This window comes from Desmodus rotundus, chromosome 1 (assembly GCF_022682495.2).
Source record: "Desmodus rotundus isolate HL8 chromosome 1, HLdesRot8A.1, whole genome shotgun sequence".
Lineage (NCBI taxonomy): Eukaryota > Metazoa > Chordata > Mammalia > Chiroptera > Phyllostomidae > Desmodus > Desmodus rotundus.
In genome coordinates, this window is record NC_071387.1 from 211,979,617 (window position 1) to 211,987,748 (window position 8,132).

Sequence of the window (8,132 nt, forward strand, 5' to 3'; positions counted from 1 at the left end):
TCATTTTGACAGAGTGGCATTTGTACATGAATGAAACTCAGTGGCAAAGCCTGCCAGCGATCTTCGATGAAGTGTATATTGGACATTTATCGAAGTATTGGTTGGACCCAGCTTCCCTTCGTTCACCTCTCCGGCTGCTGGTCTGCCTCCCCGCCCGCCACTCACTTGCCTGGCTCCTGGACGTGGTGATAACCATGCTCCAGAGTGTGAGGGCTGAAATAATCACTTTTCCTCCCGCCTTCTAAGTCCTTCTAGCTGGGCTAGTAATCAGATCCAAGAGGCAGATTAACAGGAGCGAACGACCCGGGATTATTTCAGGAACGCACGTTCGGAAAGCGTGGGCCCCGAAGAAGTGCTGGGCAGCAGACTCGCCTCCGCCCTCTGTGGTCTGGGACGTCGGAGGGCAGAGAGGCCGCCCTGTGGAGACGGGAAGGCCGGTGCCGGGTGAGTGAGCGTCCGCTGCCGTCGCGGACAGCGGGCCCACAGGCCGCCTTGCACACCGCCCACCCGCTCAGCTTCGACGGGAAACCGAGCCCCCTCCTCCCTCCTGGAGCAGGGCCTGTCTCAGTTCCTTTCAGGCACTTGGGGGGAGTTCAAAGGCTTTCTCCTGAGGCTTTTGTTCCTTAATAACCATCTTAAAATCGATATTCCAACAGGCAAATTTGGGGGTGGCAACGCCTTCCCTTCAAGAGCACCCCCCTCCCTGTCGCACAAACCGCAACCGCTGTCTGCGCGGTGGGCTTGGCGCGCCCTCTGCTGGTGGGAACTGGTCACGCCCGTCTGTGCCGTCAATTTCAAGGTGTCTTGCGTCCTTGGGTGCGACGTCAGCCCGAGAAGTCATCTCACTTCCCAATCTTCAAAAATGTTAAAGGACACATTTTTCCCCCAAATACAATTTATTTAAAGTTTTATAAGTAAAGACAAATCATTAAGAAAATCTAACACAAATAAAACCAACCAAAGGTGTTTTAGCTTTTCCTCTTTCTTGGAAGTGAAAGCCTTTTGTAAATATTAATATGAAAAACCTGTCTTATTGACATCTTAAAACACTTTTCTAGAGAACATCGTTCTCTCCTCCCCCTTTGAATTCTTGCAGTCTGCGCGTCCTCCATGCACGCACTTCTGAATTTGCTGCTCGGTGGAGACCACTTCTTAGAATGTGTGCTGAAGAGCAACACCAGCCGGTGCGCTCCCTCCTCCCGCGTGCGGGCCACTGCGTCTAGCCTCTGCCAGGAGGTCGGCGCGAACTTCACCGTGAAACCCCATTCAGCGAGGATTTTACGTGTGGACCAACGTCAACCTGGAGCCCCTTAAAAACACATTCTTGAGCATGAGGAGCCCTCTTCTGTCATTATATTTTAATACTGAAATGAGGTCTAGTTTTACTATTTTAAAAACTATTTGAAAAAACTGGTCCCTCATTGTTTATTGACCTTGATACTTATTGTGCTAGGAAATCTCTGAGCAATGCAAGTGGGAGGCCAAAGCCGAGGAAGAAAACGTGACTGGATCTGTTTCTGCTTCCTGCCAACGTTAGCGCTGCTGTGAGAGACGAAGGAAAGTCCAGAGAGGGGCTCCCGGGAGCTCTCATTTCAGGGGAAAAAATAGTTTTTCTGTTACTTTGTATCTTTAGATGATGAACTAAACTTACCGCGGTGATCGCTTCATGAGGTATGTGAGTCGAATCGTCATTCTGCACATCTTACTTACACAGCACTCTGTCCATTTCGTTTCGGTAAAACTGGGAACAAGTTTCCTTGTCAGCTGGGTTTATTTTGTTACTTTGAACCACAGGAAGACTAAATTAACACACTCCTTTTCATTACCGTTTTCAGACTAAGAATTTGGTGCAATAGCCACTTCCAGTGTGGGCAAAGAAGTCTTTGTTTGCATGTTTAGTTTTTGCTTAATGTCATTGGAATTTCATTAATTTTTATATTTCAAGTATATTAACCGATTATATTTACTATTTCTTTATAAAATTCAGGCCCATTCAGACATCAGAGGTAGGCAATATATTTATAAAGCAGTATAAACTGATGTATGGATGCTGTCCATTCAAATGTGGCTCATAGGGTTTTATTTCTTCAAGTGTTTAGTCATCTCCAAATGATATTCTTATTTTACAATAATAGTGACATAATCATTTATTGTAGGGAGACTGTACTGAGTGTGTGTAGGGGGACAGGGACCAATGGCAAATGTGAGGAGACAGGGGCCAGCGGCGTGGGGGGGGGACACACTCAGACTGGGATGGTCAGAGAGGTCCCCTCAGGAGGGGCCAGGAAGGGGAAGGCTGGCTGCCGGGTGAGGCAGGCGTGGGACGGTGGGGAGGAATGCCATGGTGTTGGAGGGAGGGTCCTGGCTGTCCCCGTGCAGGGGGGACAAACACTGCGGGACAAGCATCTAGTGAGCAGCAGGAGGCTGGAGGCGATGACAGGGAAGGGCAAGGCCCCAGGAGGAAGGGCCGGAGTTCAATTCTAGCACTAGGGAGCCCCTGAAGGATCTTAAGCAGGGGGCTAATGCGGCCTGGCTTGTATTTGAAAGTCGCTCCGTCAGCTTTAAGGATGTGGTATCGTAGGAGGACCAGTAAGTTGTTCAGACAAGAGATGGTGTGGTCTGGCGTAGACAGGTGAACTTGGAGCACTTTGTATACTGTTTTTCTTGCAACACTATCACATTCCCGTTTAATGTGAGGAAAACGGAGGAGTCGAGTGGTTTACTCAAGATCGTACCGCACAGTCATAAGATATTCGTTCAGAAAGAGACCGAAGTGGTCCATACTGGCTGGCCGGGGACTTTTAAAACCACTGACGTTCAAGTGACACCCTAGGAGAGTTTTTGAAAAATTGTGTGGCCTGGGACCTGAGCATGAATATTTTGGAAAGCTCCTCAGGAGGCTCTAGTGAATGACTAGATTTGAGGACCGATGACCCATTAAAATCCATTTTACAAAAGAGAAAGTTGAGCGTCTTTGGGATCGAATGAGCGCTGAAGCCACTGACTGCCAGAGACAGCGACCGATGCTGAAGACACAAAGGCCGAGGCTCAATGTCCCAAGTTCACAAGGAAAGGAGGGTCGTCGCTGAGAGAGGTGTCTGCTGGGGGGAGAAAGAACAGAACAGCGTGACCATGGCCTGGCGCCATGTGGATGCCTCTGGAGAGAGGGCGGAGTCGGGGGGGGGGTGGGAAACGCAGGGCAGGGGCTCAGGGAGACGCGCAGCTGGAACGTCAGCTGGCCCACCGCAGGCCCTGAACCGCATCCAAACCGCATCCACACCGCATCCACCGCGCTCAGCTCTCCGCTGGCGGATGTTCACGAATGTGCCCCGCAGGGTGTTTCCCCGGAGGCAGCAGGCGCCCGGGTTACCGGGACCCTTTCGACATCCCTGTCCCCACCCAGCGTTCGTGTTTGGTTTGCTCTTTCCTTCGCCCTCTGCTCCTCCTCATGGGAGTGGAGTGGGGGCGTAACCCCAGATCGTGAAAAACCACCTGAAGCAGCTACGTTCTCCGCGTCCCCGAAAATCTCACGCAGAATCACTCAGTGCGCACGCAACTGAGACCACTCGGTCTCAGAGCAAAGGGCTTCAAGTAACACTTTCCTCTGGTGAGCCCCCCCCCCCCCCCCCCCGCCCACCGCCCAAGGCTTCACGGCCCCACAGGTTTGAAATGGTCACAGCGACCTCGCTGTGCGCTGCTGGCAGTTCCCCTGCGCGGTCGTGTGGTGTGCTAACCTCTCCCTGGGCCTGCGGACGTCGGAAGGCCCAGCAATGACCGGTCTGGGGTCTGTTGTTAATCCTATTCAAAGGACTCTCCTCCTCCAATGAACAGCAAAAACAACCAACCTGTGGAAGTCATTCATCAGTTCTCCGACTTGTGAAATTGTTCTCAGCGTCTAAGGTGTTCTGCTACAGGAACGCTAAATTATGCAGCTTCCAACTTTATTCCTGAAGAAGTAAAATGTTTCGCGTTGAATAATTCTCGATTTTTCCAACGTGCACTTTTCAATTCTGACACAGGGACGGGGGAAGGAGAGAGTGCTGTTCAACCGGAATGGCAGCCAGCTGCCAGTTCTGCTCCGCGATCTGCATGACAATTAGGAAAGACTTCCGATTTTTTAGAAAGGGAGCTTCTCTGAAGGGAAGTACGTACTGGCCGCGAAGGCACGGCAACACCTCCTCCCTGAATGTGGTGACGAGTGTACTTGGCAGGACTTGAAGGGCCCTCGGGCAACCCCCAGCGCGCTGTGTACTGTGAGTGAAGAAAGTGGGCCCGAGAAGCTGTGTTGCTTGCCCAAGATGTCAGAGTTATTTCCTGTACATAGGATTGCTTTATACCCAGGTGTTTTTAGGTCAAGCAGGACTCTTCAGCAACACGCCTGTTACATGGTCAAGGTGAGCCCATGGAAGGCTGCAGTGCGGGCACAGTCCTGGCAGGAAGTCCTGCCTGGACAGCGATGAGACTGACGACTTGATAATGACGCCCCTCGGTCCTACCATCAGCCTCACCAACCTCCGGACTTAGGAAGCTCCAGATGAAGTTCAAATTCGTCCAAGTCAAAGTCTACCTACAGCGTAACAAAGCCAAGTCTTCCTACGCAAACCAGTAGGTCAGCATCTCAGGAAAATGGTCGTTGAAATGAATCAAAAGCACATATGCAATTATCTGAACTTTCCAAGACTTTTCAAGTAACTATCTTACAATTCAGCTCCAGTTTCCTTTTTCAGTTAAGAAACAATGTACACAGAGTATACAAACCTTAAACAGGCAGCTCAAAGAATGGTTCCGTGGAGATACATCTTGTAGCCACAGTGCAGTCGCCCCATGCGCTGACCTCCGCCCCCTGTGCTCCTGGGGAGGCTGCGCCTTTTGGGGAATGGAATCACACAGGAGCTACTTTTTGTGTGTAGGCCCTTTAAGTCCACGTTACATCTGTGAGACCATCGAGTGTTCCTGCATGTCTGTTGCTTGGATTTTTCACTGCTGTGGGGTCTCCCGCTGTGTGGACGGGCCGAGCCACCTTCCCCCCACTGTTGCTGGTGGCTCCGTTCCCGGAGCTTTGGGATGCATGCACAGGTCAGTTATAAACAGAAATGGCCTTCGTTGCTAGGAGTGGATTCCTCGGTCTTTTTACTTTGTTCTCCTTTTAGTGTCTTCCTCTAGTGCCCTGCACTGCAGGCGAACTTTCTGAGCTGTCAGGTGCACCCTAACAACTCCCCTCTCCTCGGGCCGGACAGGTGTTGCGGGAGCAGACTTCGCAGCTGACGAGGGTCCACCAGGAGGTCAGATCTTTCCCATTCGACCCCTGTGGCACCTCTGATGGGCTTTGCTCTTCTGTCTCCTCCCCCCTAACTTCCTGTGGTCTGCATTCCAACTTAATGCTGAGAGCGCGGCGCCTGACGGGGACTCGCAGGCCTCTCTTCCCACCCGTCTTGGTCCTCGGGAGGTGTTGTGGCCGCGTAGTGGGGCTGTGGGCATGGTGTCGGGCTCCACGGGCCACTTCCTCGACCAGACTTCACCCCTCGGCGGCACTTCACATCACTTCTCTGACAGCAGGTCCGTTCGTTTCAAACCTGGCCACTGACCAGCACCAGCTGGGGGCTCTCAATGTTTGTTTTTACTTAAACACAGTGCACACGAATGGGAAAGATCAAATAATAGAAAAGAGTGGAAAGTGGAAAGTAAAGATCCCCCTCCTCCCTGTCAGTACGTGCTCCCATTCCTCTCACTCAGAAATTCCCTGGTTGTGTTTAATTCCAAAATACAGATCCCTGGGCCCCACTTCAGATGTAATGAAGCAGAATCCCCAGGGTCCTAGGAATTTGTATTTTTAAAAAAGATTTTATTTATTTATTTTTAGAGAGGGGAAGGGAGGGAGAAAGAGAGGGAAAGAAACATCAATACGTGGTTGCCTCTCGAGTGCCCCCTACTGGGAACCTGGCCCATAACCCAGGCATGTGCCCTGACTGAGAATTGAACCGGCAACACTTTGGTTCACAATCCCACACTCAATCCACCGAGCCACACCAGCCAGGGCTGTATTTTTTTTTTTTAACAACAACAACAAAAAGCTTCACAAGTGGTTTTGATAGACTTTCAGGTTTGGGAATGAACCCCTTGACTAAATACTGCCTGAGATCCCTTTCAGTAAAATCCATCTCCCACCCCCTCAAAATTATAGGATTTCGTTTTGCCGGCTGCCGACAGGACCAGCCCTGCCCTCAGCCACAGCGACAACGGTGGCTTTAATTTGACCTCTTCCTGTTCGCGCCTTCTCCCCTCCCCTCAGCTGCTCTGTTTGCTCACTTTACAGTTTTCCAAACTCCTTGGCCCAACGGCTCACTCCATTAAAGCTCTTGTTGCTTTTTGGTTCATCCTGCGACCCCATCGGCATTCATGAATTTGCTGGCTAATAAATGCATCACCTTCCCCAGGTAGCATACTGCCTTATGCTGAGATGCCAGTGTGCACAATGCCCTTGGCAACGAGCACGGACTTTGGGCGCCTTGGGGAGCTACCAGGAATATGCTGCTAGTCGGGCAAGCTGTCAAGAAAAAACCCCATCCACAGCTATTGGTCCACGTTACTCAGTTCAAGTATCTGGAAAAAAAAAGTTGAGATAAATATATTAAGTGACACAAAAGAAATTGGTAAGGATTTAAATCTCGATTAAATAAAGAGGTGGTTCACCAATGAATAGGAGAGGAAGGTGATTTGGGTATAAGCTGCTCAGGCCAAATTTCTGCAGAACAAAAATCGCCTCCTGGGCCCTGTCCACCCCAGCCGCGCAGGAAGCAGGACAGGAGCCCAGGCGCCACAGCCGGGGCTGAGAAGTCAATGAAATGAGACACGACAACCACGTGGCTTTCCGGGAAACGCAGAGCTGGACCCACAGGCGGCCATCGCGCAATCGTTCTGTTTTGAATATACATAGCGTTTGTTCCATAAACTCAAAGAGTAATTCCATTTCTTTAAAAAAATTTCTGTCTAGAGAACGGGGCCAGGCACCATCCCTCCACTTTGTTTATCCGTAGAAAATCGAAAGTGAAAAGTGCGAAGTAATGGTCCCAATTTCCAAGGGAAACCCGGGTAAGCACCGGCCGTCCTCTCGTGGGGGCGGGTGGGTCGTTTCACGCGAACCCTGCGCTGGTCGCTGCGTGCAGGCCGCGCCGGTGGGTGAAGGGACGCCGGGCCGACCCGTGCGCTCCCGGGTCTCCGTCTGTCACCACCTTCCCAGGGGCACCGCCCGTGTTTCTCGGCGAGGCCACCCTGTGCTCGGTCCGCCGCCCTCGCCCCCACCGCGCCCTGTGGATTGCATCGTCTGTCGTCTCAGCCCGGAGCCGGGGATGTGGACGCGGAGCCGCCCCAGCGGCAGGTGCTGCGCGTCCTCACCGCTGCGCCCGGCCCCGCACGCTGTCCAGCCCAGTCCATACAGACAACACGGCCCCAGCCTTCCCCTCACCCACCTTGTTCACACCGTCGTTGCAAAAGCGCCCATCGGTACACACGGCGGGATTCCCACGACTTTCTCCTCTGGCCTGCGTGTCTCGCCATTTCCCGTGTCTGTGTTCCACCGCACTGTCTCCGAGAGATGCTGGTAAGTGAGGGTTTCGGGGTGGAAGCGTGTCTTCCGTCCTCGAGGAGCGGCCCAAGCGCTGCGCGTTAGCACTTGGCGCCCCCACGGTCCCGTCTCTCCTGCCCGGACCGTGGGGACAGTCGCGGGCCATCCATCCGCACGGCCGGGATTTACGGAATGACAATGCGCTCAGCGCGTGCCGGCTGCTGTTAGTGAACAGGCTGAAGGACGTTTTCTTTCGGGTCTGGCTCTCCTTGTCCTCTCGCCCGGGGCCGAGGACCGCGCGTGTCCGGCAGAGTGCTGAGCGCCGGGCAGCCTCCCCGGCGGCGGCCGTCCCCAGGTTCCCCCGAGGAGAGAGCTACTAGAAAATCCCAGAGACAGTGCAACCAACCACGAGCTCTGCGGGACCCCTGTCATCAATATCTGAGAACCTGGGCATTTTCTGAATCCCAGTCGGGTCACTTGACAAGGGCCGGCGTCACTCGGGCATTGGGACGCAGCACTTGCCAGGAGAACTGTCCCAGCCCGCCGCTGCGCAGGCGAATAAACACGCAAG